The following is a 19,074-nucleotide window of genomic DNA, read 5'->3' on the forward strand; positions in this document are numbered from 1 at the left end:
AAATGCTCAAAATAATTGCAATAGATACCCAAATGTTACAAGAATGCAATTACAGTATAATAATACCCATGAGAAACCAATGATATACACTGACCCACTCAAATGCCACCAGTGAACTCACCCCCAAATTGTTATAAAGTTCAGTACTGCTTATACACTTTCTTTTGGGGACTCAAATTGCAGCTTCAGAGCATGGAGGCCACAAAAGAAAAGAGAACTGGGCTGTTCACTTGAGATTTTACCTCATGACAAATAACAAAGAAAAACATATAGAAGGACCTTTTTTTGATTAACTTCTCATTTATATTCCTTGCTCTGATTCGGTTTACTTATCTGTCATTTCATCACTCTGCATTTCACACCGTCAGAAAACACCACACTACCCAATGGTTGCTGGGGTCAAGCCCGCATCTTCAAGCCTACTGTGTCTTCAACCCAGCAAAACACCCTGTTCGCCTTCATTTTTTTTCTCTGTGGCATCTTTGCTTCTTCACTTCTTTTTTCCTTCTCACACTCACCTAGGCAGTCAACCTATTGTTTTTTCCCTTTGTTTTATTTTATATTTTAATCCTACTCTGACGTTTTGTCACCCTGAATCTTCATTTTTCTTACTTTTTCCTTCAGCGTTTTGACGGAGCTTTCGCGTTCCCAATTGCCATGACTCTCCCATTCTTCTTTCTTTTTCTGTCCTGTCACTTCAGCATTTTACTGGAGCTTTATCTTTCCCCGTTGGCATGAATGCCTCCCTTTTTCCTCTCTTTTTTCCTCTACCATCTCTCCCCCCTCTCCATTTTTATTTCTTCAACCTCCAATCCCACCCCTGTTACTATCAGCAGCATAAAGAAGAAGGATGACTCACACCTGGACAAACTGGTGAGGAAGGCAGGCTCTATTGTAGACATGGAGCTGGACAGTTCGACATCCGTGGCAGAGCGACGGGCACTGAGCAGGTTCCTGTCAATAATGGAGAATCCACTGCATCTACTAAACAGTATCATCTCTGACAGAGGAGCAGCTTCAGCGACAGACTGCTGTCACTGTCCTGCTCCACTGACAGACTGAGGAGATCGTTCCTCCCCCACACTATGCGACTCTTCAATTCCACCCGAGGGGGTAAATGTTAACATTATTCAAAGTTATTGTCTGTCTATATACCTGCATTTTTATCACTCTTTAATTTAATATTGTTTTTTATCAATATGCTGCTGCTGGAGTATGTGAATTTCCCCTTGGGATTAATAAAGTATCTATCTATCTATCTATCTATCTATCTATCTATCTATCTATCTATCTATCTATCTATCTATCTATCTATCTATCTATCTATCTATCTATCTATCTATCTATCTATCTATCTATCTATCTATCTATCTATCTATCTATCTATCTATCTATCTATCTATCTATCTATCTATCTTGCCCAGGCTGGAATAGACCAATTAGGGGGCGATAGCAGATATCAGGCTGAGCTTTAGGCTACCTAAGCTGTCTAGTTTTGCTTCCCTTCAACCATTATGAATTTTCTTTTCTTGAATTCACTTCATTAAAATGGCTCACATTCATTGTTCTTTTTTATTTAATCTTTTCCTTTTCAAATCCTAACCTAGATTACAATTAGATGCAAAAGAAATACTTTTACAAAACTAAAATCTAAGAAACTGAGAGGATAGACAGTAGATTCCATTGTCGCACCATCCAATGAGCAGTACATTACCTTAAATAGCATCACATGTAAAGTCAACAGAGTTTTCCAGCCAGAGGATAGGACAAGCAAGGATTTATAGGGAGGTGGAACAAAAGAGAAGATGAGACTGTAATTCCTCCTCATTTAAAAACAGATCTAAGTTACAAATGAAGGAAAGAGAAAGAATAAAGGTAGAAAAGAAAGAGTTAAATGATAGTGATCAAAAACATCACACAGTGTATGGGTACCCTTACAAACCTAGGGAAGGAAAACAATGGAATTACCAAAAATTCCTAGAGCTTAGTTGTAGAAAATAAAGTAAGGACCAAGATGCATTTCCACCTTATGCCATATTCCTAGTACATATGTGATTATGCAATTGAAATCTGAGATTAGAGACCTGAGCTGAATGGCAGAAAGGGAGAGAGTGGGAAGAGATCTTGGGAGTGCATTATTTAACTCCTGCAATATCCATGGATGAGTGTTGATGATGAGGGTGTGTTGCATATCCATTGCCAGGAAGGATGCAGCAAACAGGCCCAATGATATACAGTAGCTCAGCATAGGCAAGGAAATGGTACTAATCCACTGTGCTGTGAATCAGTGTTGAGTTTTTAACAGCAGATCTTTCTTTGCTCCATCAGAAGTTAGATGTATGCGACCTAACATTAGATCAAAACTTAATAATATGTAAAAAAGAAAGCATTGCCCAAAAAAAACTGATGTAGGGAATGATAGAGAATTGTCAGTCTAAGATCTTGTAAAAGACAAGGCAAGATGCAGATAAATATTTGGAGCACCAGCCGGTGATCACCATATAACTGGAGAAAGGTGCACAACAATAAATTGTGGAAAAATTAAGCTATGCATATCCACATACAAGCTCATGTAACAGTTGAAAATGACACTGAGACTGCAGATGTACATCACTCACATGTAGTGAAAATGACTCTGACGGTGGTTCACAAATTGGATTTTCTGAGTAAGTGTAAAAGAAAAGGTGCAGAGCTCATGCCACTATGGAAAATGGAAGAGGTCATTTCATTTCAGACTGACTTCTTCCTGTATTGATGGTCATTGTATCTTTTATATCCTGGAAGGGGAGAAGTTTAGAGAGGAAGTGGGCATGTCTTCAAATTTCTGATCCTCTGGCCTGCAGATAGAAGAGGAGAATATGCGAGTGGCAGTGCCCCCTCTCGTCCTGGAGTGATATTACAGCCAACACACAAGCCCTTAGTCTGCCCCTACTCACGCATGTGTGACAATCTAAATGACAGAGAAGATCAGGATGTCATTGAATCTGAAAACCCATCTAGCTGTGTTACAATGACTAGATCTCAATATTTAGCCATGTTTAGAGTCATGTATCTGCGTTTTGTCATTTTGTGAAGCTCATCTTGCTTTAATATCATCTAGTTTCTTATCTAACAAGTAAACCTTACCCAGAAAAATAATAGGCAGACAGATAATCAGTCTTCAATTGGACACTTCACCTTGATCTTTAACTTATATCTTTTGTTTTCCATTTGTTATCTGTAGGCTGAAAACTTAAATCCAAAAAGAGTTTGGCAATCATAAATAATAACTGAAGAAAAATACCAAACAAGTAGTTTATCTTAAAACAAACTCTTCGAGTTATGTAGTTCCATTCATCTTCAGAAAACAGTGTGGCCTGCAATCTAAGGTTAAGACTATTATGAAAAAAAGAAAAAAAAGACAATAAAGCCCTAATTTTGTCACTTCAATTTCTGTAACTTTAACAATTTCTGTTGTGCCACTCCAAAGAAATCACTTAAACTACCATGGCACAGTTTGAATATCCAGTAACAGTTCTTATATAATGTGGTGGTCTATTGAGGGGATAGTGGCAGCTCAATGATTACAATTTACATGAAATGCAACCAGATTGCATTTTCCTAAACCAAACTTTACAATTACGATCATATTTTTTGAACTGCAACTTCCTGGATTACAGTCCAGTGCATTAGCACATAGCTTCTCAATGACTGGAAGCCCCCTGTTTTTGAGATCTCCCTAGACTAAATGAAATGACCTCCTCCATTTTCAATAGTGGCATGAGCTCTGCCTCCTTTTCTTTTACACTCTCTCAGAAAATCCAATTTGTGAACCGCCGTCAGGCTCATTTTCACTTCAAGTGAGTGATGTACATCTGCAGTCTCAGTGTCATTTTCAACTAAACATCCATTAATTGATTTTTATAAAAAGGTTAAATTAATTCTGGTCACCAATTCATTAAGTTTGATCGTTGCCTCGTCACTCCATGCCTTTCCTGTAAGAGTCGGAAAAGCTTAAAGCAGGCCAAATGCCAAGAAACCCAGATCTGCCTCAGACGTGCTAGCAAATTAAAAATTTAGCAGAACAAACCCAAGTATCGGGGATAAAAATTGTTTAATGCATCATAAAAAATGTGCACCTTAGTCATTTGCTGGATTAGTAGATTAAGTGATTTTTTTATGCCCCAGGCTCATCTCCAACCTTTTTATGTCCACAAGCATCCTACTGTTTGTTCTGAAAGTGAGATGTAGCTGAAGGCAAAAGCCCCTGGTAAAATACAGGGTCTTGTCTTGTGCCAGCACTTCAAGCGATGTGGCCAGAGGTTTTTAGTCATAAACAAGACTTAGCGTCTAGCAGAGCACATACCAACTACCTCCTTTCTCATATTCAGTACTGTATCAAGCTGATTTGGTTTTAATTTAAGGAGGGAAAGAATCAATTAATATTTATGTTATATTGCATTATATGCAAAAAGCAAATAAACAGGGCTTACTATTGTAGAGACCCTTTAACCCAAAATAATACCAATGTGGCCAAAAACTCCAAATAGGATTCATATTATTAAAAACCAATAAATGGAAAGGATAAATAAAAGGAGTAAACAAATTATCAAATGAACAAAGTAAAACAATCTGCCTTGCAGGCTAATGATACAAGTTGTTGGTTCCAGTACATCCAGTGCTGTGCCTCAAACAATTGCTCACCAAAGTAGCATGAAGCCCTCTTTTCCTCCTCTCTTTAGTTTCTTTTTGAGTTTTCGTCTTCTCTTAGAATTCTGGCTTTGCTTTGTCCTGTGAGCTTAGCCTTTGCCCCAACTTAACCTTCTGAGTTTAAGACTAAGGTTCCTTCTGGCAGATTTAAACCAGTCATCTCCTACTCACACATCCAATATCCTTGTAACTGGAAGCCATTGTCACTTTTTCATAAGGTAGCCACTCAGCCTTTTCTCTCCTACCTTGGGGATGTGTGCTACCTTCTGTCATTCTGGAGGACTTTTCACCTTAGCCAAGCCCCCCCCAAGCCTTTCTTCTCACTCTCCATATAAAGAGAGATAGATATCCATGGTGTTTGCTAAGTTGCCTGTCTACTAGCACCCTGCGAAAAGCTTTATCTGTCTCCCAGTTGGCTTTGTTCACACTCCATTCTGTCCTTCTAGGGAATCTAATGCACAAAAAAGCCTTACTTCTCTCAGGAAAAATCCTTCCTTCTTTGTTGAGATGATGATGTGTGTCATCCCTGCCAGTGCATGTTTCTTTCTCTTTCCTGGGGCCATGCTGGACCTTTCTTCTTCTCGTGTCACATTTTTTCTTCCTGTAATACCACCATCAAGATAATTTACATTCTCAGTGGGGTTTGTTGGGCATTTGCTGGTTTATGTTAAAAACGCATGCACTTTTTCTCACGTTATTAATTGTCTGAAACATTTTGGAATGTTTTCATATTCATATTCTCAAGTTGTCAAGCTCATCATAAATACAAAATATCAAAATAATTTAGCACCTCATATAAGTGCAGTGTACTCCTACAGCTGAGTGGTGATGAAAATGTAGGCTCTTAGTTATAATAACATCTCTGGACAGAAAAGTTCATAAAGCTTCTTTTGTTCTATTGATTGTAGTTCCTCGTTAATTTTTATTTTTGTGGTCAGTCATGATTTTTGTTTTTCAAGAGAGCTGATCAGAAGTTAAAATATTTAATATCATATTTAGACTATCAGTACATGTGCAGTGAATTTCAGTTCTTTGTTACATATGTATTGTTAGCAAATGAAACAAGTAGTCTATTTGTTCTGGCCTAGTAATGGTATATTGGATCAATATGAGATCAGGCCCTGTGCAACACCATTCCAACATGGCACCATATTCCATATTTCAATAGTCATGCTCCTCTGCTGACCTAGACACAACTGTTCAGAGATAACATTTCCAAGGGTTCTCAACCCTTCAAGGTGGAATAACATACCAATCACAGTTTAAGCTGTTGATTCCATTTCTAATGTTTGAAAAATGTTCAAGTCCCAACATTTTCTAAACTTACTTACTGTATTCCAGTTGAGTACACAGCCTATTCCAGAATTATCATGAGCCAAGCTGAACAGAAGCCACATTCATGGACTCACTGATTTTGAAGTTAATAGTCCTCCAGCATGCAATCTTTAGCATCCATAACAAAATCCATATAGACAAAGACTGAAAATCAACCTCAAAATTCCTGAAGCAAAAACATCTCATTGCCATCCTCTCAGGCCCTGGGGCCTTAACAGGTAAATATGGCAGACCTTGTCCTTGATAGAGGGACCAGTGGAACAGTAAGAGAGGTGGACACGGAGGTGCAATTTGAAAAAAAAAGGTGAGAAAAATAAAAGCACAATAAATATCTAAAAAATAAAAAAATAAAAATAAAACAATCGTTTTGCACCCTCCCAAATTTTTCTCCAATGTGGACTCTTCACCTCCTACCACATTCCGTCCCTAATGAGCTTTCTTTTAATTCCACTTTATGTTGTGTTTTGCCATCCCTCTAACTAAGGCTCAGAGATGAGTCATGTGTTCTGTCACAATAGCATTCCAGCCCATCTGCCCCAGGAAAAAAACAGCTCATGTCCACAAACAACCCTGGATGTCTTCCAATTAATTGAGCTCCTCCCCACCCTTGTTTACATTCCCAACAAGCTTCTATAAGTTTCTCCCGCCATCCTCTGACAAGAGACCTGATCATCTAGTCTCCTGTCATGCGTACCATTCCCCTTTAAAAAAGTGAGCTAACCACACACGTGTGCTCACCTGCTCACAAGATGGAGTTGGATCGCTCTCATGTACACCTCCTGACTCCTGTGCACTGCTTCCTATGCTTCATCTGGCAACAAAGCCACAAAAAAGTGCAGTCCTTAAAACTTTACTGCACTTTGCTCTCTTGCTGCTTCCAAATCAGTGCCAGCAATTAAGTCACTCTGAAAGAAATGGAAAGGCGGTACCAATACAACTCCTTGAGGACCCTTTGAGAAGAGACTCCCACAACGCTGTCCAAAATCCTGCCAAGATGCATCACCCTGTGGCTGCTGACATTGTCCCCCATCCCTTTATGTGCACCTGAAAGAATGCAGGCATGTGCCATTTCTGTAATTTTTATTTCTAATACTGAGGACTAACCGGGTACATTTAATTATATTCAGCAGGACACCACTGGTAGAAACTATACTGTCCAGCAGAAAGCTGGTGAGGGAACATATATGATTAAACTGTTGTGAAGGGAGTTGCATCTTCACACATCCACAAATTCAAGCTCTACCTGGCTCTTGCATATACCTTTAGACCTTTAATGTGGACTTTTGTAATTTTGTGCCTTGACATATGGCAGCAGCAGTGAAGTTAATACTTTATTGTCAAGAGTTTTAGGTTTAGAACTTATTGGCTAAACCTGATAGATAGATAGATAGATAGATAGATAGATAGATAGATAGATAGATAGATAGATAGATAGATAGATAGATAGATAGATAGATAGATGAAAAAAGTACACCCCATCAACATACTTTAACAATATTGATACATAAAGGAAGGGCGGCACGGTGGCGCAGTGGTAGTGCTGCTGCCTCACAGTAAGGAGACCTGGGTTTGCTTCCCGGGTCCTCCCTGTGTGGAGTTTGCATGTTCTCCCCGTGTCTGCGTGGGTTTCCTCCCACAGTCCAAAGACATGCAGGTTAGGTGCATTGGCAATCTTAAATTGTGTGTGTGTGTCCTGAGGTGGGCTGGCACCCTGCCCAGGATTTGTTTCTTGCCTTGAGCCCTGTGTTGGCTGGGATTGGCTCCAGCAGACCCCTGTGACCCTGTAGTTAGGATATAGTGGGTTGGATAATGGATGGATGGATAAATAAAGGTGGTCTAATTTAAGAAATAATAATGAGAATTATTAATTTAACCTATTTAACAAAAAAGATGGAAATACAATTATCTGAAATGGAAAAAATTTGTTGTTGCCCACTTTGGCAGAAATCATTTCTTGCAGGCTGTTCTTGTATTCTATTACACTGACTTGTGTACATTTTTGCCCAATCCACCTTAAAAACCTTCTTAAAAGCCTTACTTATGATGCTTTATGATTTTCTTGCTTGTACTGTCAACTTCAAGTCCACTGCACTGCATTTCTGTGGGAGTTAAGATCTGGGCCATGGATGGTCATTTGATAACCATCCATTTTTTTCTTTTCAAGCCATTCTTTTGTGGATATGTTTTAGTGTTTTGTGCTACTTGTTACAAGCTCCAAGCACAGTTCAGCTTCACCTTTTTAAAAGATGGAATCACATTCTTACCATGTATTCTCTGGTACAGTGTGCAATTCATGGTTTACTCTGTGACGGTAAACAAACCAGGCCCTGAGTCAGAAAAAAGGGCCTGTTCCATAATGTTTCCATTACTATATGTTATAGCCCATATTTTGGTGTAAGGCAATTTTTTACATTTTTGTCAAGAATTACATTTTGTGATATGGCTCTATGTTTGCCTTAATGTCAAGCACAATTATTCCAATAGTCCTGTTCTTCACCTAGGTATTGTCTGGCAAACTTCAATCATGCATCTATATGTTTTTTGAGAGTAGAGGCTTTTTCATTCTTGATCTCACATGTTGAAAAAAGTTGTGCAGTCTCTTTCAGAAGGTTGATTTATGGATGTGACTGACTTAAGACTTGACTGTCAATCCCTTGATATTATCCTGAGGTTCTTGAAGACTTCCTGTAGTCTCTGTCAGTCAACTTTTCATTTGAATTTGGAAGAATAACTTGGATAAATTGCCAGTAGATTGAATTTTTCTCCATTTGTAGATTATATTTCAGGCAATGGAATGATTGACTACATATTGCTTGAAAGTGCCCCTAAAACCCTTTCCTAAACTCACAGACATCATCTTCACATTGGCTTTTAATTCTTAACCTGTCTTATTTCCACTTGCTTTTTGCTATTTCTCTGTTTTATTGGGTCCCCTGACCTGTTGTTAGTGTCTCTGTTTTAATTCTCTCGTAATGTTTGTTTTTATATTTTGCTTTTAGTCTTGCTTGTTTTAACTGTACAGCGCTTCGGTCAGTTGTAATGCTATGTTTTTAAGCGCTTAACAAATAAAAATGGTATGGTATGGTAATGATCTCTACTTCTGAAGGCCTCAGGGTGCTCTTTTGATATTGGCACAACGTAGCCTCACGCCACGGTACCTGCAATGATTAAGGTAGAGGTGTACTACTTGATAGATAGATAGATAGATAGATAGATAGATAGATAGATAGATAGATAGATAGATAGATAGATAGATAGATAGATAGAGATAGATAGATAGTTAGTTAGATAGATAGATAGATAGATAGATACTTTATAAACAGAGATTCATTAATGTAGTAGAGTTCATCTTATGTCTGTCTTCATGTTTTGAAGCTTCTTTTGGTAAACTTTAAGTCATTCATTTTGTGAACTAAATATTCATTCATTCATTATTCAAACAAATGATCATGGGAAGCTTTAGCCAAATACTAAATCTAAGCAAAAAACTTGTACTTGTATATTGTTAGTCTATATTTAAAATTTGGGTTGTTTCTATTTAGCAGTATTATATTTCAATTTTAAGTTGTTCTTTTTAGTTCCACTTGTTTTTCAATTTCTTTATGTTTTACTTTTCACTTTCCTCTCTTTTGCATAATTTGAGTAGGGAGTCAGAGTGATGTTTCAATGGACATTGTACATGTATAACTGTATATGTGACAAGTAAAGAATCTTGAAATGTAAAAAAAAAATAAAATAAAATAATGAAGATAATCCAACCATCTACAATGGTGCAGTGGTTAGCTTTAAAGAGGCTGTGTTCAAAGCTACAATCTGTGTGAGGTCTGAATGCTTTCACTTTGTCTGTGTGGATGTTCATTTTCTCCTCACATCTCTAAAACAGCCAATTTTTGGTTAACAAATGACTCCGAACTCTCATAGTATGAATAAGTGTGGATGTGTGCATGAGTGCACCCCATGATGAATTGCTTATTTTGCTCAGGGTTGGTTCCGGACTTGCACCTGATGTTGCTGGGATTGGCTGTAGCCTCCACAACCCTATGTTATATAAGAGAAGTGTGAAAATGGATTGGCATAAAATTGCAGCAATAACCTCACATTAAAGGGAATGTTTTATACTATTATGCTGCCAAAACAAAATTCCAATCCCACTGTCATTCTATAATTGAATTAAGTGAGTTCAGACAATAATTGGACAAGCATATCATGCAGTACTGTACTCAGGTCACAACAATAATTTTTATATGTAAAGCTCAGTTTACTTTGACAGTTAAAAACTTCATTTACATTAATCAGTGTAGCCTCTTTAACAAAACATTTTGCTGTATGCCATGAATGAAGTCATGTGCCAAGTCATTGGAAAAGCAGAAGTAAAGCTGTTAAGTCTCGAGACCACAGGAAATTCTGCTGCCTCTCCCAAAACTGTGGTCAGTCACATCACTGTCTACATCTAATGGATCCCGATGCCAGAAAAGCTCCTTCTATGTGCAGGTTGGCGGGCATGTTTCATTCAGGGATGCTCTTGGAATCTGAAGCAACCTTCACCAGGCCCCATGTGCTCATTCCTTTTAGAGCCTGGACTGTGTGCTGAAGAGCAATGCTCCAGTGTCGCACAAGCAACACAAGACTCAGTACTCCCATTAGGAAAGAGGGTGTCAAGTTCGCTTCCTGTCTTCTGTTTTTTATTCCAGCAAAGTTGTCAGCTGCATGGCTATTCAAATTGTTTGTTTTAGTGTGATAAATGAGTCACTTCTGCATGCTCAGTGCATTAAATCATGGCCACCTATTACACATTTTTAAACAACCTGAAAAACAATAAAATGTATAATACAATACTTAAAAAAGCAAACCCAAATATCTTAACTATAAGCTTAGTGTAAAACGGCAAGTGTTGGGTTGTCTCCTCACTGCCACTATTGTAATCACCACATTACCACCACCCTTAGTGCTTGGTGTGGTTCACTTAAACACTGTAGGAGAGCATGGCCCCTGCAAATTGCTGTCTAATGACCAACAGTCCTGAAGCACGAAAATGGGGCATAGCGAAGGTAAAACCTGCTTCTATATTGATTGCACTAAATTTTATAAATGATGATAGGAAGCACTTTCTAAACCCCTTCTGGAGATGCCTTCTAGCAACACTGGCTTCTTTGTAGCATTCCATTCAAAGTCTACCATCTTTTTGTATATAACTGATCTAGTAGGTTTTTTCTCTTTAGTCCCATACTTCCTCCCTTACTCCACTACATTGTAGCAGTAAATTTCTTGGGGTACTGAGTGGGGACTACTCAATTCTGTTCTGAATTCTTTGTTTCTTTGGGCATTCCACCCAGAATCCCAGCCATTGGTTTCCAGTGATGTGCCACAGATAGGATATTCCATATCAATATTACATTATATGTTTTCTGACCTCTAGAGAACACTTAGCAAATCAGAAGACACAAAAATGGATTTAATTTCATCCCAATCATGTGGAATGAACTGTTTCTAACTTTTATTCTGAGTAATGAAAAGAGGTAATAATCAAACCTTATTAATGCGCCTTTCTAAAGTCTCTCTAATTGCAGTGAGTTCTTATACCCTCTCTGTCCTAGAAAGTTGGAAAAGGCATTATGATGGAGCAATGTTCTATTCAGTTCATCAGAGTTAGTTATCACAATTTTATTCAATATTTTTGTGACAGTGAGTCATATTAAAACAACGTTAATAGAATGTAATTACATGCTTAATAGAATGTAATTATATGCACTAGCAGAGTACATAAAATATGTTTTTTAATACCATTTTACAATATTGAGCAGTTAAAAATGGAGCTCAAATAAGCTTGTGGTGGCTCCACAGATTTTATACACAGACGATTCTAACTGAGGCATAGTAAAAATGACATTGATTGATGTCTTATTATTAGTTATTCATTTTGGAGGGTCTGTGGCTAATTGTAGTTCAAATTTCTTAAGCATATCATTTTTCAAAGAAGTATCTGATGGGGATTTAAAATTTGTGTTAAAGTCTCAAGCTAAAATTGTTAGCTGCATCAAGATGATGATGTTCTAACACCAAGGAACGACATGGACATAATTGAAGCAAATGGATCAGGAGATGACTCAAAAGAATAATCTGCACAAATACTAAACCAGGAGTACAAAATGTACAGAATTGTTGTAAAGTCAAAGAGAAGAAACAAAAATTAAACCTAAAAGAAAAGAGCAAGAATTTGTTTGCCAGAATCTCATCATAGGGTCAAACAGAACTTTTATGCAATTAAAGAGTCGGATAAAAATTAAATCATTATGATTAGCAGTTAATGTAGTCATGAGTGTGTTTTTAGATTGAGGATAATCCTGAATATAATTGTATTTACTGTATGCATAGAATGACAAGAAGACATGGTTATGGAGTGTGATGGACCCCCGGGGATCAACCAACCCAAGCTCTGACATGAACACAGAATCACAATCCCAGGTTCAAATAAAAGTTGTTTATGAATCAAATTCCCTTCTAATATGGTACAAAACACAACCTATAAGTTCTCCTTTCCTCCCTAATAACTGCCCTCCACCAGTCAAGTGTTGCCTGTCTACCACCCAGCTCCAACTCACCTGGATAAGGGAGTGCAGTCCCTTTTATTACAGACCCAGGAGTACTTCCAGTGCCAGGGTGATTGCTTGATCGAAGTACTTCCGGGTCACATGGAAGTCCATCATCACAGTAGAGATCTTGATTCCCTGCAGCGCCCTCTTGCGGCACCCTGTGACCCCAGCAGGGCTGCCCTGCCAGACAACACTTTCTGGCATACCCTGCTGACTTCCCACATGGCACCGATAACCAGTGAAAACAAAAAAATATAGGTAAAACTCCATTATAAAGAACTCTCAGGGACCTAACGAATATTTTATTGTAATGAGATTCTGTATGTGTCACTATAGTGCTTTCTTTAACTTGTATCCAGGCATTTGCAATCATTTCAATAGCTTCTTTTGCATTAATTTTAACCTCCTCCTGCCTACAAGTTATGTTGACGCATAATTTTTCTCAGCATTTCCTTGTGATGATACACTTTCAGGGTGCGAATGATGCCCAAACCCAATGGCTGAAGCGCTGCCGTGCAATTGGGTGGGAGGAATTCAACGCAAACATTATCTAAATGTGGAAGCATGTTGAGGGCAGCACAGTTATCAATCAGAAGCTGAATCATCCTTTTTTTTCGTCATATTGTGAGGTTTCTGAACTCTTTTGAGACCCCTCACTCCCCACCCAATGGGAACGACACACTGAAGTGCGTCCTGAAGCGCAATTGCAGCGTCTGTGGAAGATTGTTTGTCCATTGCTGGGGCAGGGCAATAGGAGGCTCACATTGCTGCAGTGAAGCGCCACAGAAGCAAATCATAAAAGATTGTGGTTGCGCTATAAGTCCCTGTCTTTCACCCCAAAACACGAGGCTAAGTCTCAGTACTTCAGCAAAACCAGCTTTTATTTAGCTTGAAACAGGAACAGCACAGTTATTTATTGTAGAGTGATCTGCCACTCTGCTATACACAGACACAGCAGTCAGGCAGGGTTGTGCAGGTCAGTGATCAAGTAATCCTGTTTTCTGCATTTACAATTTACGTGCTCTTAACCTTGCATCACCCATCAAGATCTTTTCTGTTTACTTTGGCGGAGAGACACAGCATATCTGTGAGCCTGCTATTGCCCCGTACAGACGCAGAGGTCGTACTTCGGGACGCTCTTCGGCTTGCTGTCTAGTTGTGGGAGGTCCCAAAAGAGTTTACAAACCTCACATTTTCTTGAATGAGTGCTGCAATAATAGGAATGTTTCTTGAACAAGCATCACTGAACCACATAAAAACATCTTTTTTGACGTCTTCAAATGCAGCAGTACACATACGTTTGCAACCCGAGGTTTTTCTTCTTTTTTTGCTCTTTCTTTCAAGAAAGTTGACACTGTCGATGGCGAAATTCCGAATTCACTGGCAACGTCTTTTTTCTTTTTGCCGCAATCGAGAGCTGTTTTTTTTCTAATATGAACTGTTTCGTTTTTTCGTGTCTGCCGTTTCTATAGGATGGTGACAATGGGTTAAATTCCAATGGATGTTTTTCAAATGTTGACGAGCAATAAGCAAAAGGTATCACTGAAAACCGCAGGAAACAAAAATAGCAAAAAAAAAAAAAACAGTAGGAGGAAAGTTCGAAGAAACAAATAAAAATTACAATGTTTCTGTTTGGGGATCATTGTGCACAACTGAGCTGCGGCCACAGAACTAACTGCTCTGTGAATGATTCATTCAGGCATTTCAAGGTCTTTTGTGCACTTCGTTGTAATGAAAAGTATCTGCTAAATGTACTTCGTAGTAACGAGATTTCTGTAGACTTGTGTCATATGGAGAAGCTGTCGGGACCATAAACATACTTCGTTGTAATGAAAATTTCGTTGTAAAGATATTCATTGTAATGGAATTTTACCCGTATATCCAAGTTGAAATAACCTCTCTCAAGGTATATTTGAAACAGTAAACTAATTAATAATTGAGAGGGCACAGAATATTTCTCTGTTTTAAAATAGACAAATTATGAACAGTTTTTTGAAATTTCAAAACACAGTACAGCTTGCTCTGTTCGAAATATTGCAATGAATACTAAACATGGCGGCACGGTGGCGCAGTGGGTAGCGCTGCTGCCTCGCAGTTAGGAGACCTGGGGACCTGGGTTCGCTTGCCAGTCCTCCCTGCGTGGGAGTTTGCGTGTTCTCCCCGTGTCTGTGTGGTTTTCCTCCGGGCGCTCCGGTTTCCTCCCACAGTCCAAAGACATGCAGGTTAGGTGGATTGGTGATTCTAAATTGCCCTAGTGTGTGCTTGGTGTGGTGGGTGTGTTTGTGTGTGTCCTGTGGGTGGGTTGGCACCCTGCCCAGGATTGGTTCCCTGCCTTGTGCCCTGTGTTGGCTAGGATTGGCTCCAGCAGACCCCCATGACCCTGTATTCGGATTCAGCGGGTTGGATAAATGGATGGATGGATTGGATACTAAACATTCAAGACAAATTTCCTAGAAGAATACATGTGCCAAGTTTCAATAAAAATACATCCACTGGGATCTGAGTTGTTTCATGAAGACATACAGACAGACAGATAGACATGGAGACTGTTGTTTTGAACATTAACTTTATGGGCTTTTTGGGGTTTATTATGATGATTTATTTTGTTTTCATACTATTTATTTATGCAACAAGGAGTCGTGTCATGTGAACGTGTTTGGCACATCAGTGATTAGTGGAAGTTCCACTATAAATATAACAACTCCATGTAGCATTTTCTCTTGGTCAGATAAAACGCAAAATCTTTAGCAGTAGTTAGTCTGCTTTTCAGTTAGGTCACGTGCTTAGTTTCATTTTAGGGTTTTGATCACCTTTTTGACTTTCAAGTTTGATTTTTGATTTGTTTCAGTACTTTGTTCATTTGTGTATCTTTTTGATCTTCCAGTTTTGTCCTTGCCTGGCCTAAATCTGATTCTCATCTCACGTTATTATCTCTTTTTCTTTCACTCACAGTAACCCCCAGAGACTCTGTCTCACAACTGCATCTTTTTGCATTATATGTGAGTTCACCTAAAATTGAAATAAAATGTCTCATTATAACTATTTCATCTGTAGTACTAGGGTGTTGTACCGTGTAGCCATTATGAATGTAGAGAAAAGCCAAGCAAAATTACACCTTTATTGGCTAACTAAAAAGATTACAATATGCAAGCTTTCGAGCAACTCAGGCCCCTTCTTCATCTTCATCCCTTCTACATCTTGCCTGAAGAAGGGGGCCTGAGTTGCCTCGAAAGCTTGCATATTGCAATCTTTTTAGTTAGCCAATAAAAGGTGTCATTTTGCTTGGCTTTTCTCAACTATTTCATCTGAAATGAAGAGGAGGAGGTTAGGAGCATGTGCTGATACTGCATGTTCCCATGCGCGTTACCATGACAAACCACCTCGGGATCCCAGATTAGGACCCGAGTGCAGCCATGCAATTGGTGACACCTCAGCACCATACTAGTTCAGATGGAATGGAACAGCGTGAGGTTTTTATGATGGCTGGGGTGCCAATCCTGCCACCAACCCCCCAAGTTTCCCTGCAAGTTGGAGGAACTACATGCAGAGCTGGATGCAGGTTAATATCATAACCAGGATGAAGCAATTGCAGGTTATGGGTCCAATGGAGTAGAATCACTTCTGGCATTTACAGAATTTGAACCAGCAACCTTCCAATTACCAGTGCAGATCCCTAGCCTCAGAGCCACCACTCCGCCTGTGATATGAAAAGTGCTATACATATATAGTAGTTATATATATTGTGGTCTCTAGTGGGAGCTTCAGCTGTTCAAACTCCCTACAGAAAGGCTTGGACACAAGTTTGTCAATGTATAAAGGGTTTTGTTGTGGGAAACTCTTACATGGAAGTGTTTCACTCACCACAACCACCATTCTAATTCTTCACTCTCTGTAATACTTCAATGTCTCTCTTCTGCTCCTCCAGCCAGCTTTGTCTTCACTGTCCTGATTCTGGCTCTCCGAGTTGAGAGAGGTAGCTTCTTTTATGTAAAGCCCAGGAGTACTTTCGATGATGCTGAAACCCCAAAGTAGGACATAACAATCCCTTCAGCACTCCCAGACATCACCCGGAGAACCCAACAGGGCTGGTCCAAAGAACTATATTTCTCAAATTGTCTTCCCCTGTCCTTCTGTGCCATTTGCATCTCGGCCAGGTAAGGATTCTACTATGTGTGGGTCACAGACTTGCACAAGATAGAATGAGATAATTCCAGGTTTCTGAGAATATCAGCGTTATTGTTGTTAAGACAGGAACAATCACAAAGCATTTATTCAAATGGGAGCTGTCACTTCAGTACTCAAATACATAGCATTCAGTGACGCTGGCAGTCGTCCAGCATTAGCTCCTTCTTCAGATTAAAAGAACAGATAGCTTTCATATACAAGAGAGAAGACAGAAAGTGGGCACAAGGCCAATTCACTGGACGGTTTTAAATGTTAACCGTAAGAACCATCAGGTTACAGACACTTTACACAGTGAGCCTACAAATTGAACCAGCAGTGGACAACCAACTCCTGCTTGTATTAACAGAGTCTCAGCAAACAGCACGGGTGGGGGGTTTATTGAGCGCAGTTGGGGGTGCTGGGGTCACTATATGTATATATATATATATACAGTATATACAGTATATATATATATATATATATATATAGAGAGAGAGTACTAGGGGGCTCCGCTCCCTGCTCACTTCGCACGTCCACCCCCGGGTTTGGTTTACCGGATATACAATTTAAAGAGATTGTTATTTTCATGGGAATTGTTACATATGCATTATTTTCACTTTTATTTTAAAACTTTTGTAAAAGCAATACCGGGCGTGGTTAAATCTTTCTTGCAGGACGTATAACGCTGCTCATGTTGTGAAGAGGGGGAGGCTGAACCGCACGCTAAGGAGAAGCGGTCAGATCATCTGCTGGCTTCCTGCTGCTGCTGCTGCTGGCAAGCTGCGTGTTCTGCTTGTCCCTTGTCATTGTTTTAAGAGCTGGGAGCACCTGATGTCTGTCTGCCAAAAGCATTCCAACAACTGCTAGGTTAGCTGTCCATGAACTTGTTTTAAATGTTGTCTCACTGCCTTGTCTCGCGTGATGTTAAAGTGTCTCTCATGGGACGTCAAATTGTTGTCAAAGAAGATCACGTTTTGTCTCCCTAGTCTCCCTCCCAGAATTTTTTTTTATAATAGAGAGATATATATTTATATATATGTATATATGTAAATATATATACTGTATATGGATATACTGTATTAGCACATATACTATATAGTACTATATAATATGTAACAAAAGCAGGATGACTTCCTTCCGAAAATCTGTTTTCTTCAGCTTAATAATATTGCACAATTAAGGTTGTTTTTTAAAAGGCAGAATCTTGCAAATCTGCTTTCTTCATGCTAAGCAGAATTGACTACTGTAATGCTTTATAGTCAGACTGTTTCACATACTACTCTACAGTTAATTCAAAACACTGCTGAAGAGATCATAACAAGGGATCAACACTTAATAAGAAAATAGTAGGAAAGCAGATGTAAATGCTATTATCATGCTGAAAAAATGGAAAGAAGGTCAGGAAATTTACTATTTTGGTTAGTAAGCCTTTACAAATGTCTGACATATACCAAATTCTACTGCTGTGTAAATAATTGTAGCTAAAAATTAATGTCTTCAACAAGTCAGGTAGTTTGACGAGCATTGGGTCAGATTATTCTATTATTCAAAGTACAGTATGTGAAAATCCTCACAGCCTTATATCATAAAGCTTATTGAGCTCGATTAGCTTTCATACTTAAACACATCAGCTGTGGAAGTGTGCATTTCAAGATTCTAAAGCCTTGAATGTTATTCCATATTTTACTTTTTTCCATATTGTAATGGATTTTATTTTTGATGCTTATTTCATAATGTGCTGTGTCTTCACTGTACTTTCAACATGAAATTCACAAATTTAACATTCTCAAAATGTCTATATGAATTTTTCCCTGAACATTATGGTTTCCCTACTAAATCCCAAATATGTGTATATTAGGTTAATTGGTGACTCTAAACAGGCCAAGTATTAGTGAGTGCAGAGACATTGAGGCAAACCCCAGGACATGATGGAGAGATCATACCTCTTGGCTTGCCTGGGAACATCTTGGTATCCTCCATGATTAGTTGGAGGAGTTGGTGGGAAAAAGAGACATCTGAGATATCTTTCCTTAGACTGCTGCCTGCATGACCTGGACCCAGATAAGCCGTAGAAAATGGATGGATCGATTCGTGTGTGAATTTGCCCTGAGATGGACTGGTGTTCCACCCGCAGCTGGTTCCTGCCTTGTATCCACCACTGTTCAGATACAGTATATGCCATTTCAATGTGATTCTGAGCTGATTAAGTGGGCTAGAAGATGGATGGATGATGGATGATGGATGGATGGATGGATGGATGGTGGATGGATGGATGGATGGATGATGGATGGATGGA

The sequence above is a fragment of the Erpetoichthys calabaricus genome, chromosome 4 (assembly GCF_900747795.2).
Source record: "Erpetoichthys calabaricus chromosome 4, fErpCal1.3, whole genome shotgun sequence".
NCBI classification, from domain to species: domain Eukaryota; kingdom Metazoa; phylum Chordata; class Cladistia; order Polypteriformes; family Polypteridae; genus Erpetoichthys; species Erpetoichthys calabaricus.